Source organism: Phyllobates terribilis, unplaced genomic scaffold (genome assembly GCF_046119375.1).
Source record: "Phyllobates terribilis strain yellow unplaced genomic scaffold, ASM4611937v1 Scaffold_1__5_contigs__length_1240528914, whole genome shotgun sequence".
Classification (NCBI taxonomy): Eukaryota; Metazoa; Chordata; class Amphibia; order Anura; family Dendrobatidae; genus Phyllobates; species Phyllobates terribilis.
In genome coordinates, this window is record NW_027362761.1 from 1,036,385,076 (window position 1) to 1,036,402,261 (window position 17,186).

The 17,186-nt window shown below is 46.5% G+C and overlaps 1 long non-coding RNA gene across 1 annotated transcript in view; it reads right to left on the bottom strand.

Moving 5' to 3' along the window:
- Positions 1-10,415: 10,415 nt before the first annotated feature.
- The window catches only part of LOC141172389 (uncharacterized), a 176,708-nt gene continuing 169,937 nt past the window's right edge, over positions 10,416-17,186 (bottom strand). Inside the window, exon 3 of the long non-coding RNA XR_012252468.1 lies at positions 10,416-10,925. This is a non-coding gene — a long non-coding RNA (uncharacterized lncRNA). The remainder of the gene's footprint in view (positions 10,926-17,186) is intronic.

A 17,186-nucleotide genomic window follows, 5' to 3' on the forward strand; every position in this document is an offset into this window, starting at 1 on the left:
TACAAGTTACAGAATTCCTTGAACACCTCTGCTTCAAAGGCTGGACCTTGGTCGGTAAGCACCCGTTCAGGGTAACCGTGCGGGCGACAAAAGTGCTGTTGGAACGCTTTGACGTCTGAGCCATCTGGTGTTTTATTGGCACTACTACCAGGAACCGGGAGTAGTGGTCTACTATGGTTAGAGCATAGACATAGCCTGACCTGCTTGGCGCTAGCTTCACGTGGTCCAAGGCTACCAGTTCTAGTGGCTGTTTGGTGATGATGGGCTGCAGGGGAGCCCTCTGGCTGTCATGGTCTCTTCGTCTCAGGTTGCATGGACCACATTCTCGACACCATCTCTCGATTGCTTTCCTCATGCCAGCCCAGTAGAATCGCTCACGTAGCAGGACTTCCAAATTCTTCCACCCGAAGTGTCCTGCTCCATCATGGTATGCTTCTAAGACCATTGACGCATCCCGCCTCGGGACTACCACCTGCCAGACCAGTTAATGTGTCCGGGAGTTGATGCTTCTTCGACACAGCTTTCCTTTGTAGATGAACAGTTTTCCCTTCTCCTTCCACAACTGTTGGGTCTCCTGTGGTGCATCTGGATCAGGGTACGAGTCAGCTTGTGTCAGCAACTCCTTGACTAGGCGGACAGCTGGGTCGCTATCCTCCATTTCTGCCCATCCATGATGGGGAAATGGGTTGAACGTGGCCTCTCTGTTGGCGGAGTGCTTGTCCCTCACACATTGGGAGCACTGGGTTACCCCATGACGATGGAAAGCGGGTATCTCTATCTCCTCCAGCTCTTCCGGGTCTTCTCCCCCATCTGGCAAGTTGGGCATCCTGGGCGCATCAGCATTTGCATTTTTATGCCCCGCCCGATACTTGATGGTAAACTCGTAGTTAGACAGTCGGGCCATCCATCGTTGCTCTAGGGCACCAAGCTTCACAGGCTCCAGGTGCGTCAGCGGGTTGTTATCTGTGAAGACTGTAAATTTGGAGGAGGCGAAATAGTGCTTGAAGCGCTCTGTTACAGCCCAGACTATGGCGAGAAACTCCAACTTGAAGGAACTGTAGTTGTCGGGGTTCCTTTCCGTGGGCCGGAGCTTCCTGCTGGCGTAGGCAATCACTCTCTTTCTGCCGTGCTGTACCTGGGACAGCACCGCTCCAAGTCCCACATTGCTGGCATCTGTATGAAGTATAAAGGGTTGGCCATAGTCGGGGTAGGCCAGGACTTCGTCTCCGGTGAGAGCCATTTTCAGTCGGGTGAAGGATTCGTCTTCTGGTTTACCCAATTTGAATGGAGGTTTCAGGTTTTTGGCCTTCTTGGACTGGCCTACTAGGTGGTCCTGCATCTGTGCTGCTATCTTGGTGAAACCCTTGATAAATCTTCTGTAGTAGCCTACCAGCCCGAGGAACTGCCGCACTTCCTTAATAGTGGAGGGTCTTGGCCAGTCCTTGATTACGGTGACTTTTTCAGGGTCTGGCGCTACACCTTCGGCGCTTACCACATGACCTAGGTATTGCACCTTGGGCTTCAACAGGTGGCATTTGGACGTCTTTACCTTCAGGCCAAAACCAGATAGGGCTTCAAACACCTCGGCCAGGTGCTCCAGGTGGTCTTCATATGTTTTCGAGTAGACAATTACGTCGTCCAGGTACAGCAGGACAGTTTCGAAGTTATTGTGTCCTAGGCAGCACTCCATTAACCGCTGGAAGGTTCCTGGGGTGTTGCAGAGCCCGAATGGCATGCAGTTGAACTCGCTGAATCCCATTGGTGTTGTAAACGCGGTCTTTTCTTTGTCCGCCTCTGCCACAGGAACCTGCCAGTACCCACTGGTGAGATCCAAAGTGGAGAAATAATTAGGAGATCTTAGTGCAGCTAATGACTCCTCAATCCTGGGTAGTGGGTAGGCGTCCTTATCTGTAATGTGGTTAATCTGCCTGTAATCAACACACATCCTCATTGTACCATCCTTCTTTTTAACGAGAACTTATGGAGCTGCCCAGGAGCTACAACTATCTCTGATCACCCCAGCCTCCTTCATCTCCCGTAGCATTCCTTTGGCACATTGATAGTGAGGGGGGGGTATGATGTTAGACCCCTTTTACCTGCCCAAAATCTAGTGGGTGTTTGCTGAAGACCCGCTCATACTCTCGGACCACCCGGTATACTCCATGCTTTTGGTGCAACGGGGTGGAGTCAGTGCCCACTTGTAGCTTCTGACACCAATCCTCCACCTGTCCCTTGGAACCATTATCCTCCGCCGGTTTGGATGGAGGCAAGGGTTCCACTGTCATTATAGAATTGTTACTGACAGTGAACAGCTTAGCAAGGGTAGCATACTGGGGTAAATGGACCTCTTTGTCCCCACAGTTCAGGATGCGTATCGGTACTCTCCCCTTGCGGACATCGACCACCCCCCTGGCTGTCAAGATGGTAGGCCTACTGTCAGAGTACACGGGTCCTACCAGGGCCTGATAATCTTGACCCCTGAGATCAATTGCTGCTCAACACCATATCAACATTTCACTCGTAGGGGGCATTGCAATGGGGAACGGATCACTCATCCTGACAATTTCCCCTCCAGACAGCTCTACCTGTTGTCTTTTCATCAGGGCTCTGATCTCCTTCTGCAGAACTCGCTGCTGACAGGAACTGGCAGTCTCTGCGACCTGTTGCAACAAAACAATTTCTCCAAGACAATTTTCTATCACATTAGTGCCTAAGGTTATCATGGGATGACTTTCTCGGCGATCAATATCAACAATAATCATTCCTTGTGATGGTAATTCTACTTTGCCAACTTTTATGGTCACCTCTTTATACCCCACCTGAGGCAAGGGCTGACCATTGCTGGCATAGATACTAAGATGTTCATCTGGACGGCGGGTAATGTCTGAATCAGTCCAGTATTGTTTATAAAGGATATATGGCATCGTGGTCACCTGGGACCCAGTGTCCAGCAATGCGTTAATTGGGATGCCATCAAGCACGACAGGCAGGACCGGTCGTCCTCCCACGTACTTGTCTCACCAGCTTTGTGGGCCTGGTCGCCTTACTCCTAGGGGTTGGCCCTCTACCCCAGGTGTTGCTCATTTAAATTGCAGAATCTTGCGTAGTGTCCCGCCTTTTAACAGAGGCAGCAGATGGGTTGTCCGTCCTGGTCGTAGCGATCGCTGTTCCTCCCTCTGATCGGCGGAATTCTTCTCTGTCGCCGCCACGGGATGTCATCTGGACTGGAAGCCAGCTGGATCTTTTCCTTTGGAGACACTTGCATGGCCTGCATGGTTTTAGTTAGTGTAGCCACACTTTTGGTCAGCTACTGGACCTGAAGGCGTAGGTCTGCAGATGGATCATTATCTAGGGTCTGCGCGTCAGCCTCCACAGGTGCTGAGGGAAAGGACACCACCTCCTGGTGGTATGTGATAGCTGGACGCCGGAGGGATGCAGTGCTACTTGGGATTGATTCTCGCAGCACCCGGGTGGCTCTGTCTTTAAATTGTGCAAAGTCCAGACCAGGGTTTTGCAGAGCCATAATGCGCAGCTGTGTCCTGTGAGCACTGGACAGGAGCCCCTCAATAAACAGCTCAGTTAGCAATCTGTCCTCATCTCGCACACTGTCGGGGTCTACCTGTTTGATGGCCCGCAGCGCCTCCTGCAGGTTTAGAGCATAGTCCCGTACACTGTCCTGCATCCCTTGTTTGCACCCGTAAAACTTCATTTTAATTTCTGCTGCGGTGCGGGTGTCAAAGGTATCCTTCAATCGGGCCAGTATTTCTTTTACAGGGCATTTGTCTCTGCCCGGCCAGGACTTCATCTCTCTCTGGGCTGCACCGATTAGCTGGCCTATGAGGATGCTGACTTTTTGTTCCTCAGACACTTTAAACAAACTGCGCAGCCTCTCCTCAAAGTCGTTCAGGGTGTGCGACTCTCCTGAGTACTGGGGCAACCACGCCGCCCCCGGTATGTATGGCATTGATAACGGCATTACAGTGGCAGCTGCCGCACCTGCGGCTGAACCCTCCTCCATGTTGGGCATCTTCCTCTCCCCTAGTGAACCTGAGCCAGGTACTGGGCGTCTGCTGACGTACCAGTATGCTGCTCTGCAGGCGGAAGGATCTCCTACCCGGCGGTTCCGGATCGGGGCTTCTTTCTTCCGCCTCGGCGGGTGGCAAACCACGTGATAACACAGTTCAATAAAGCCTATGGCACACAGGACCCGGTTATACCGAGCTTCGTGAATCCTGTTCGTGACGCCAAGTTGACGAGCCCCCTGGGCCGTGGGGTATGCGGTGCCGGGCCGGTAGATGCTGGGGGATGTCACAGTGGCGGTGACCTCGTCCGTGACCCAGGGTGGTCAATAAAAAGGGGTTATTGATAGGGGATTTATAGTGATTGTATAAAGTTCGTGATGTCACCTGTGGTATGCGGCTAGGGGAGCCGCCGCTGCGGAGCAGGTCCTCTGGAGCTGATGTTACTGCAGCAGGGATGGTGTGGCTCTCCACAGGTAGAGCTTAGCTCCAGGGCAGTGTAGATGTTATGGGTTATGCTGGGCGTTGTAGTGCAGGGTTTGATGGTGCAGCAATAATCAGTCCACAACTTAATGGCGGTTTCCTCTTATCTTTACTGGCGGTGATTAGGCAAATCGGGACTAGAGGTGGAAGTCCGGGCAACCTGGAAGCAAGTAAAGGATCCTCCTTGCTAGGTGAAGTTGGAGGCCTTCAGTTTCCACTAAACTCTTTGGCCCTGCTGCTTGTAGTGGTGCGGTGGCCCTCATCCCTGAGTGCAACGTTTCTATGCTCACCCGTATGGCAGGCAGCTTGGGCCTTGCTGGTGCGACGCTCCTTCGTGGCGGTGCTGGCCACTGTGGTGCTGCTGAGCCTCCGGGCATCTGATGGGGCCAGGAGACCTGCAGTCTCCTGCTCTCCTGTTTCTACTGCTGGGCCTTCGGTGCCCTACAGCCTCGGACTCCCGTGTCTGGTTCTTCTGTGCTGGTTCTTCTGGGGTGAGCTGTCGCGCAGCTCCAGTCCCCAGCTCCTCTCTCCTCGATGTCCTGACTTCAACCCCTCACACTAAGACTAACTAACCCCGCCCCCAGATCCCAATTGTCAAAGGGAGGGGCTCCCCTTGCTGGTCAGGAGCCAGGACAGTGTTGCATGCTTAGCAAAACCTAATTAGGGGACCCCTGCTTGCTTCCAGGCATGGCATCACCTCTTGTGAGGGACGCAATGTCACTGTGGCAACCGGCCCCTGGGGTGCCACATATACACAACATGATCTGTATATAGCAGAGATGGAGGTCACATAAAATGCCATATATATAGTGAGGAGTGATATCATGTATACAGATCCTGTGTATCCAGGTTAAGTATACAGCACAGGGATAGAGCCTGTACTCAGATCACACATATAAAGTGTGGAGAATAGCATCTGATAGACAAGGTTTGTATACATGATCAGTATATAGCACAGGGATGGAACCTGTACCCGGATCACACACGTATAGTGAGAATAACCCACTTGCACAGCATCTGTATACAGTCATGGCCAAAAGTTTTGAGAATGACACCAAAATTATATTTTCACATGATCTGCTGGCCTCTGGTTTTTATTAGTGTTTGTCTGATGTTTATATCACATACAGAAATATAATTGCAATCATATTATGAGTACCAATAGGTTATATTGACAGTTAGAATGAGTTAATGCAGCAAGTCAATATTTGCAGTGTTGCCCCTTCTTCTTCAAGACCTCTGTAATTCTCCCTGGCATGCTCTCAATCAACTTTTGGACCAAATCCTGACTGATAGCAGTCCATTCTTGCATAATCAATGCTTGCATTTTGCCAGAATTTGTTGGTTTTTGTTTGTCCACCCGTCTCTTAATGATTGACCACAAGTTCTCAATGGGATTAAGATCTGGGGAGTTTCCAGGCCATAGACCCAAAATCTCTATGTTTTGTTCCATGAGCCATTTAGTTATCACCTTTGCTTTATGGCAAGGTGCTCCATCATGCTGGAAAAGGCATTGTTGGGCGCCAAACTGCTCTTGGACGGTTGGGAGAAGTTGCTCTTGGAGGACATTCTGGTACCATTCTTTATTCATGGCTGTGTTTTTAGGCAAGACTGTGAGTGAGCCGATTCCCTTGGCTGAGAAGCAACCCCACACATGAATGGTTTCAGGATGCTTTACAGTTGGCATGAGACAAGACTGGTGGTAGCGCTCACCTCTTCTTCTCCGAATAAGCTGTTTTCCAGATGTCCCAAACAATCGAAAAGGGGATTCATCAGAGAAAATGACTTTGCCCCAGTCCTCAGCAGTCCACTCCCTGTACCTTTTGCAGAATATCAGTCGGTCCCTGATGTTTTTTCTGGAGAGAAGTGGCTTCTTTGCTGCCCTCCTTGAAACCAGCCCTTGCTCAAAGAGTCTCCGCCTCACAGTGCGTGCAGAAGCACTCACACCAGCCTGCTGCCATTCCTGAGCAAGCTCGGCACTGCTGGTAGTCCGATCCCGCAGCTGAAACAGTTTTAAGATACGGTCCTGGCGCTTGCTGGTCTTTTTTGGGCGCCCTGGAGCCTTTTTGACAACAATGGTAGCTCTCTCCTTGAAGTTCTCGATGATGCTATAGATTGTTGACTGAGGTGCAATCTTTGTAGCTGCAATACTCTTCCCTGTTAGGCCATTTTTGTGCAGTGCAATGATGGCTGCACGTGTTTCTTTAGAGATAACCATGGTTAACTGAAGAGAAACAATGATACCAAGAACCAGCCTCCTTTTAAAGTGTCCAGTGATGTCATTCTTACTTAATCATGACTGATTGATCGCCAGCCCTGTCCTCATCAACACCCACACCTGTGTTAATGGATCAATCACTAAAACGATGTTAGCTGCTCCTTTTAAGGCAGGACTGCAATGATGTTGAAATGTGTTTTGGGGGTTAAAGTTCATTTTCTGGGCAAATATTGACTTTGCAAGTACAGTAATTGCTGTTAAGCTGATCACTCTTTGACATTCAGGAGTATATGCAAATTGCCATTACAAAAAATGAAGCAGTAAACTTTGGAAAAATTACTATTTGTCTCATTCTCAATACTTTTGGCCATGACTGTACATGATCAGTATATAGCACAGAGATGGAGCCTGTACACAGATCACACATATAGGGAGGAGAATAATCTGTATACACAGGATCAGTATACATGATCAGAATATAGCACAGAGATAGAGACTTTATACAGATCACACATATATAGTGAGGAGAATAACCTGGATAGACAGGATCTGTATACATGATCAGTATATAGCACAGAGATGGAGCATGTACACATCACACATATAGTGAGGAGAAGATCCTGGGTAGACAGGATCTGTATACATGATAAGTATACAGCGCAGGGATAGAGCCTGTACACAAATCACACATATAGAGTGAGGAGTGATAACCTGGATAGACAGGGTCTGTATACATGATCAGTATATAGCATAGATATGGAGTCTGTACCTAGATTACACATATATAGTGAGGAGAATATCTTGGGTAGACAGGATATGTATACATGATACGTATACAGCATAGGGATAGAGCCTGTACCCAGATCACACACATATAGTGAGGAGAATAACGTGGATAGACAGGTTCTGTATGCATGATCAGTATATAGCACAGAGATAGAGCCTGGACACAGATCACACATATAGTGTGGAGAATATATTGGATAGACAGGATCTGTATGCATGATCAGTATATAGCACAGAGATAGAGCCTGGACACAGATCACACATATAGTGAGGAGAATATATTGGATAGACAGGATCTGTATACATGATCAGTATATAGCACAGAGATAGAGCCTGGACACAGATCACACATATAGTGAGGAGAATATCTTGGATAGACAGGATCTGTATACATGATCAGTATATAGTATAGAGATGGAGCCTGTACACAGAGCACACATATAGTGAGGAGAATATCTTGTGTAGAATGGATCTGTATACATGATCAGTACATAGCAGAGATGGTCACATACAGATCACACATATTTAGAGAGAATAACCTGGATAGACAGGATCTGCATACATTATTAGTATATAGCACAGATATGGAGTCTGTACCTAGATTACACATATATAGTGAGGAGAATATCTTGGGTAGACAGGATATGTATACATGATACGTATACAGCATAGGGATAGAGCCTGTACCCAGATCACACACATATAGTGAGGAGAATAACGTGGATAGACAGGTTCTGTATGCATGATCAGTATATAGCATAGATATGGAGTCTGTACCTAGATTACACATATATAGTGAGGAGAATATCTTGGGTAGACAGGATATGTATACATGATCAGTATATAGCACAGAGATAGAGCCTGGACACAGATCACACATATAGTGTGGAGAATATATTGGATAGACAGGATCTGTATACATGATCAGTATATAGCACAGAGATAGAGCCTGGACACAGATCACACATATAGGGAGGAGAATAATCTGTATACACAGGATCAGTATACATGATCAGAATATAGCACAGAGATAGAGCCTGGACACAGATCACACATATAGTGAGGAGAATATCTTGGATAGACAGGATCTGTATACATGATCAGTATATAGTATAGAGATGGAGCCTGTACACAGAGCACACATATAGTGAGGAGAATATCTTGTGTAGAATGGATCTGTATACATGATCAGTACATAGCAGAGATGGTCACATACAGATCACACATATTTAGAGAGAATAACCTGGATAGACAGGATCTGCATACATTATTAGTATATAGCACAGATATGGAGTCTGTACCCAGATACATACAGGTCACCAGACTCACTACATGGGAAGGGGGACTAATCAGCCCACATCAGGGTCAGTATACATTGCACTGACATGAAGTGCAGCCTCTCATCATCATACATATAACATCCCCCAGCTGCTCCTCTCTCACCTGTTTCTCTAGTACATGTGACTGCCCATTTCCATCATAGAAACCATAGTAATGGCAGACACTGTATTTGTCCATGCTCTGTCCTCCACTATTACACAATAATGGCAGATATCTGCTTACAGCCCTTGTTCCCCTTAGATAGTCACCAGCAACTCATGAAGACTCTGTATTGCAGTAATGTGTGATATATCAGCCATGTCTGCAGTGAGGTCACACAGGAGTTGTATCTGCAGTGCGTAACAAAAGTTGTAGCAGACACATGAGTGGCTAAATTAATTTCTGAGGTAATATTGATCAGGTATATGATGTAGAAGTGGATACTACACTAGTACGTGATGTCTGAGATGAATGCAGTCATATCATCTGTAATGTGAGGTGATGACCCCAGTATTATACTCCCTGGCATTGCAGACATGTCTCCTCCAGTTCTTCCAGTGAGAGAAAGAAGGAGAGTGAGATAATAGAGAGAGAGTAACATCCTCTATGTAAGCCTGACCCTCCTCACAGTAACACACCAGGCACAGACACACTGGGCTCCTTCCTCATAAAGCAGAATCACTGTTGCGTAACGTCTACACAGCTATACAAACAAAGCTGCAGAAGTTAAAGGTCCATCCTTCCCAAAGTCATGTCCCCTTCTGCTTAGTGCTCTGGGGTTTCTGGAAAGCAGGTAGTGATGCACAGTCAAACAAGCAGAACTAAGTCTTAATAACAAGACACAGGAGTGTATCTTGGTGGGTCTTATATAGGTCTAGGCAGATAATCACATGGAGCCCGGCAGAGAGAAGGTGATGAAACCCGGCAGAGCTGAGGCAGATGCATAACATTAATGACATGCAAATGATGGAAAAACAGATTTATCTAAACATCTCAATTTATTGTCAAGCATGAGCGACACATGCAGAAATATATGCTATTACACCACCTTGTCATGTTATCAATGAAGTTATGAATGGTTGATGAATGTTCTGCCAGACAGAATGCACATGAGCACACAAATCATAAAGATCTGTTGCTAGCAGCTCCCTTTGCCGTTGCTGACCAATGACGTCCAAGGTGTGCTTGATGGGAGACAATTCTGGAGATGTTGCATGTTATTGTAGCAGGTTTAGGCCACTCAGGCTGCTCACAGTAGTATGACCAACATGAGGCCTTTCATTGTCGTGTTGAAAAATGCCTCCTGGGACACTATGGAGAAATGTCTGTACCACTGATTGCACAACCGAATCAATGTAACACCCAACTGTTATTGTAACTAGAATGCCTTTAGTCATGTGAGTGCGTGAATTTCTGCCCATGGCTCTCATACCCAATCCTGAATATATCGGGATGTTTTGAAAATTTGCTTCCATTTTTTCATCATTTAACATGTCTATCGATCCTCTCATTTACATAATTTCATGACTTTTCCTTCTTGTTGAAATTTTAATGTTGAGGGGTTTATCGTATATCTTAGTGCTTGCTTTGAGCTCCTGCATCTTTGCTTATTAAATTTACTAGTGGATCAATAAAAAAAAAAATTTTTATTTGTATAGCGCCAACATATTCCGCAGCACTTTACAATTAAGCGGGGACATATAAAGACAATAAATTCAATACAAGGTAAGACAGTTTAAACAGTTACTTTAGGAGTGAGGGTCCTGCTCGCAAGCTTACAATCTACAAAGTGATAAGTGATAGAAAGTGAGAAAGCCAGGTGGCAAAGTGATCCAGGAACTGGCAGGAGTAGCCTGGAGGGCGATACACAACCGTCACTCACAGGGAGAAGGGTTTGAAGAATTTTACAGTGTGGACTTCAAAGGAAGGAAACATAAGTGAGGGAACCAGGGGGATGACCTGGAAAGCATATTGTGATGAAAGGAGCAAACCAACACCTCCACCTTGTCTGTTCTCAGGTCCAGCAGTATGTGAAAATTTTAGGCCACCAAACGAGAGAGCAGCAGCAGCAGTGGTGTCTGATTGCTGGATCCAGGTTTCTGTAAGAGCCAAAAAGTTAAGGGAATTAGAGAGGAAAAAATAGTGAATGTAAGTTAGATTGTTACACACTGACCGTGCGTTTCAGAGGGCACAATGAAAAGCAATAGGAGAAGGTATGCACTGTTAATAAGATTAGCAGGGTTTCTATATGCAGCTGGAAGAGAGTTATGTATACCAGTGGGGGAGACCCAGGGTTGGGGGAAATACCTCCAGCGACTAGAAGAAGGAGAAAAAAAGAGAAAGAGCAGGTGGTGCAACAATTTGTATGAATGTTTTGAGTGCTGTATGGTGGTAGTGAATGGTTTGGAGTGGGTGAGAAATGTCAGTAGAGCCTCAGAGTTATACATGGGAGAGGGGAGAAGGGAGGGGTTGATGGGAGACAATGCTCAGAATGTGTTAAAGGGCGGGAGAATTGTGAGAAAGCAGAAGTTAAAACATATAAGAAGCAGAGTGATATCACCAATACATAATGCAGTACAACTAACCAAGAAGCATGTTTGTTTGAATGTCTTGTGCACCTTACCTGTCTCATGCCCTGTCCAACTGCCATGTATAATTGCAAACGCTTTAAAGATATTGCACTTAAAATATATTGCACGCGTGGCCCAGCACGTGTGCTCTCCCTAGCCAGAATTGAATATATAGGAAATATACAATAATATATATACAATATAAAATTTCCACTGTAAAATTATAAATGTCAACAAGAAGAACATATAAATAAACTTTCTATACAATCTTCACTAGTTGTCCCATAATTATTAGTGATGAGCGAGCATGCCCGCCACTGCTCAGTACTCGCCCGAGCATCTCCGTGCTCGAGATGCTCGGAGCTCGCCGAGTACTTGCGCGATGCTCGGGCAGATGCTCGGGTCTCCGTCCTGCATGTTTGGCGCTATTTAGAGCGCCAATTAACATGCAGGGATTGACAGCCACTCAATGTAATGCAGCAGCCATGTCGGTTGTGGCATTACAGCGATTGTCCAAATCAATGGGAACAGTGCTCAGTGAAACATGAAAAGCCAGCAATTCAGCAGCCGCATACAGTTATAACATCGGTACCTGACAATTTAGAACAGAAAGAATAGAGCATCACACATAGATTAGATAGATAGAAACATGTCACATATATAATAAGTACAGTGACCGTGTTGGTTACTGTACTTGTCAAATAGTGTTAAAATAAAGGATTTATTTAAAAAAAAAATTTGACGTGGAGTTCCCCGTAATTTTAGTCTCTAGTGGAGGTTAAGCAGACGGCTGGGGCAGATGTTTGAAGCCTGGGAAGGGGGTAATACCCACGGAGCTTCCCAGGCTACTAATATCAGCCCCCAGTTGAATGCCTAGTGTTTACTAGCTATTAAAATGGGGGACCCCAAAAAAAATGACATGGGATCCCTCTATTTTAATAGCTAGCAAAGGCTAGGCAGACAGCTGGGGACTGATATTAATAGCCCAGGAAGGGTGCCATGAATATTGGCCCCCTCCCAGGCTAGAAACACCAGCCCTCAGCCGCCCCAGAAATGGCGCATCCATAGGATGTGCCAATTCTGGCATTTAGCCTCGCTCTTCCCACTGCCCTGTAGCGGTGGCAGTGGGGTAATAGGGCTGGGGTTGATGTCAGCTTATAATGCCAGCTGACATCAAGCCCAGGTTAGTAATGGGGAGGCATCTATAAAGTGAAAAAAAACACCAACAACCAGAATAAAATCTTTCATTTGAAATAAACACACAATACTTTAATATTCTAAATTAAACTCTACTTACCATTACGCCCATTCCAGCTGAAGCCAATGTCTCCTGCAATAAAAGTAAAATAATTAACCAACCTCATCCTTACCTTTCCATGGTGCCCACGACGGTTCCAGCTCTGCTACATTGAGATGGCAGGCTGGATAGTAGCAGAATGCTGCCATCCAGCTTGCCATGCTGCAGAGACACTGAGAAGCCTTGCGCTCCTCAGTGTCTCGCTGTTTCCGGCATCCAGATGAACTCGGCTCACCTCATGCACGTCACTGAGAGCGTGGGAGAATTTTCCTGTGCGTGCGGTGTCGGCAAACGACGTCACCACGTGAGCAGGAGAATTCTCCCACGCTGTTAGTAACGTGCATGAGGTGAGCCGAGTTCATTGGACATATACTCGGCTCATTTGGATGCCGTCGCAGGGAGACACTGAGGAGCGCAAGCATGCCTGCGCTCTGCAGTGTCTCTGAAGGATGACAAGCTGGATGGCAGCATTCTGCTACGATCCAGCCTGCCATCTCAATGCCATCCCAGCGTGGGAGAATTCTCCTGCTCGCGCGGTGAAGTCATTTGCCGGCACCGCATGCGCAGGAGAATTCTCCCACGCTGTCAGTGACGTGCATGAGGTAAGCCGAGTTCATCTGGATGCCGGTCACAGCGAGACACTGAGGAGCGCAAGGAGGTAAGCCGAGTTCATCTGGATGCCGGTCACAGTGAGACACTGAGGAGCGCAAGGCTTCTCAGTGTCTCTGCGGCATGGCAAGCTGGATGGCAGTGTTCTGCTATGATCCAGCCTGCCATCTCAATGTAGCAGAGCTGGAGCCATCGTTAGAACCATGGAAAGGTAAGGATGAGGTTGGTTAATTATTTAACTTTTATTGCAGGAGACATTGGCTTCAGCTAGAATGGGCGTAATGGTAAGTAGAGTTTAATTTAGAATATTAAAGTATTGTGTGTTTATTTCAATTAAAAGATTTTATTCTGAGTGTTGGTGTTTTTTTTCACTTTCACTATGGGGTTAGTAATGGGGGCATCTTATAGACGCCTCCCCGTTACTAACCTCAGCTTGATGTCAGCTAGCATTATAAGCTGACATCAACCCCAGCCCTATTACCCCACTGCCACCACTACAGGGCAGTGGGAAGAGCAAGGCTAAATGCCAGAATTGGCACATCCTATGGATGCGCCATTTCTGGGGCAGCTGAGGGCTGGTGTTTCTAGCCTGGGAGGGGGCCAATATTCATAGCACCCTTCCTGGGCTATTAATATCAGCCCCCAGCTGTCTGCCTAGCCTTTGCTAGCTATTAAAATAGGGGGACCCCACATCATTTTTTTGGGGTCCCTCATTTTAATAGCTAGTAAAGGCTAAGTATTCAGCTGGGGGGTGATATTAGTAGCCCGGGAAGCTCTGTGGGTATTACCCCCTTCCCATGCTAAAAACATCTGCCCCAGCCATCTGCTTAACCTCCAATAGAGACTAAAATTACGGGGAACCCCACGCCAATTTTTTTTTAATAAATCCTTTATTTTAACACTAAATGACAAGTACAATAACGAACACTGTCACTGTACTCATTATATATGTGACTGACATGTTTCTATCTAATCTATGTGTGATGCTCTATTCTTTCTGTTCTAAATTGTCAGGTACCGATGTTATAACTGTATGCTGCTGCTGAATTGCCGGCTTCTTTAAAGAGACGGGTGCATGAAAATCGGAGGGCACGAGTGTGTTCCGAGTGCCCTGCTATGTTTTTCATGCACCCTCCTATATAACCTGCCTGCCTGTCTGCCTATATATTCTGCCTGCCTGACATCTTTCATTGAGCACTGTTCCCATCGATTTGGGCAATTTTTGACCTTCTGCAGACCACCGGGGGGGGGGGGGCCGCCTGAAAAATGCTCTAGTTTCCCATAGACTTACATTGAGCTCGTTGCTCGGGTCGAGCACCAGAGTATCACGATGTGCTCGGCCCGAACTTCAAGCGCCCGAGCATTTTAGTGCTCGCCCATCTCTTATAATTTGCACAGTGTAATAACAATGATGTTTATAATGGACACATATCTATGTCATGACTGCCTAATTACAGCATCTAACTGTTCAAAATGCATGTTATGTCCATTCATAGCTGTAATTGAGGCACAGCAATTCCTTTTTTCTCAGCGCAATCCAAGCCTTTGGAGATTCCCTTGCTCCTTTCCCTACACTACCTGTTGTGCTATTTTTACATTGTTTTCGTTTCACAATTTATTGCCAAGAGCTTTTCTGCTCTTCGAGTGTCAAAATATTTTAGCATTGCACATGTTGCTTTTCTGAAATATCTGCCAGCAATTTATGTAGGGAAAACACTGTATGCTTGAATTGTCTTAGCTCTGATTCTTGCTGGTGGCAAAGCCAGTGAAGAATAATTCCCACAATGCTATGTTTTCATTGGAACTATATATTTTTGTTGTGATTGAACAATGAGCAAAACTGATAATCTGTCAACAATCTTGAACCCTTTTTACAATAACAATGACACTAGATATAGGAATTTGTTGAAAAAGTAGTGAAATATTCCTATGTATGAGTTATAAAAAAAATGCAAAACAAGTGAACAAAGCAAGTAAATTGTTGGGGAAGCCAATTATTCTGCATTCATGGCCAAACCTGTTTATATGGACCTGAGCAATGGAGGTGATATTTTAACTCTTTAATCATCAGTAATGCCAGGAGTCAAAGCCCTATCAATCAATTATTGATGGACTATTCTAAGCATAGGATATCGGTATTAAAAATCTCAAAAATCACTTTGTTTACAAATAATGGATGGCACTGACAAGGGCATAATATGTCAGCAAGGCACCTGGAAAGTAGAGACAACTGGAGCACTATTTAACAATAAGAGCAAGGTCAAGGTGCATCTGTCTGGGAAATGTAAAATGTCCAGCAACACAGCATCACAGAGCTTGCAGAACCGAGCAAGTAATTTTGCAAAGGTTTCACGTTAAAATTTTCTTCACTATTCAGGATCCCAATAACATCATACTGAATTGGGACAAGTATGATAGCGTGCAGCGTCCCTAGAGGAGTGAGCAGCGCAGAGCGGTGCCCGGAAGCAGGAAGCAGCGGGACCGGAAGTGGGACCGCGCGGGGAGTGTGCACGTGGGCTGTGGTGAGCGGCGTGCGGCGTGGTCCGACTAGGCTCGCGGCCCTCCGGCGAGGGAGCCAGACGGAGGTGACCGAGTGGACCGGAGGCGACCGGAGGGACGAGCGATAGAGAGCGCTAGAGAGTGCTGTGACAGCGTGCAGCGCCGGCCGGCGGAGGGCGCCAAGTGGTGGTGACCAGGAGGACCGGTAAGAGGCGACCGGAGAGACGAGCGCGCTGTAATAGCGTGCAGCGTCCCTAGAGGAGGTGAGTGAGGGGCAGGAGGCCGCGATAAGCGGCCCTACTGAACCCAGTGTGTGCTGTACTGTATTATATTTGTATATATCACCCCCGTCCATATTTAAATTGTTCCCCCTGATCACCCCCAGTCCATATTTAACTGATCCCCCTGACCACATTTAAATTGACCCCCCCGTCCTCATTTAAGTGATCCCCGACCACCCCCCGTCCATATTAAAGTGATCCCCCTGACCACATTTAACTGATTGACCCCCCAGCCCATAATCGATTGATCCCCCTTGTCCTATTTAATAGATTTCCCTTGTCCACTTTTACTGATCCCCAGTCCCTATCTATTTGCCTTATCCCCCACCATATTTAATTAACCCCTGTCCATAATTAATTGATTGATTTCCCAGTCCACAATTAATTATTTCCCCAGTCCATATTTATTGATATTATTGATACTTATTGATCCCCAGTCCTTAGTTAATTAACCCACCGTCCATACCTATTTACTTGCTTTACCCCTTATCCTATTTAAATTAACCCCCAGACCATAATTAATTGATTGATTCCCTAGTCCACAATTAATTATTTCCCCAGTCCATACTTATTGATCCCCAGTCCATAGTTAATTGACACACCGTCCATACTTAATTAATCCACCTGACCCACTCAGCTGATTCCCCCGTCCATACTTAATTGATACTTAATTGATCCCCCGTCCATACTTAACTGATCCCGCGCCGATATCTAATCAATACACTTGAACATCCCTAATTGATCCCCGTCCATACACCTATATATAAATAATTGTGTTTTTTACTTGTACATATATACTGACTGTATCCCCATATTTAGAATGACGTCCATGTTGGCCAGAGCCGTGCAGTGTACATCTTGCGCAATGTATGCATTCCCTGAGCTACCGCTCAGGGATCGATACCGCTGCGAGAGATGTGAGCATATCGTGCACTTGGAAGCCCAAATCCTGGATCTAAGTGCTCAGATAGCGGTACTGAGGAGCATCGACAACATGGAACGGAGTTTGCTGCTCACCGAGCAGACACTCAATGGGTCAACACTGGGGGTGGAGCATAGTGGGGAAGTGCAGGCTGAACAGGCAGGGAGCTGGGTAACAGTTAG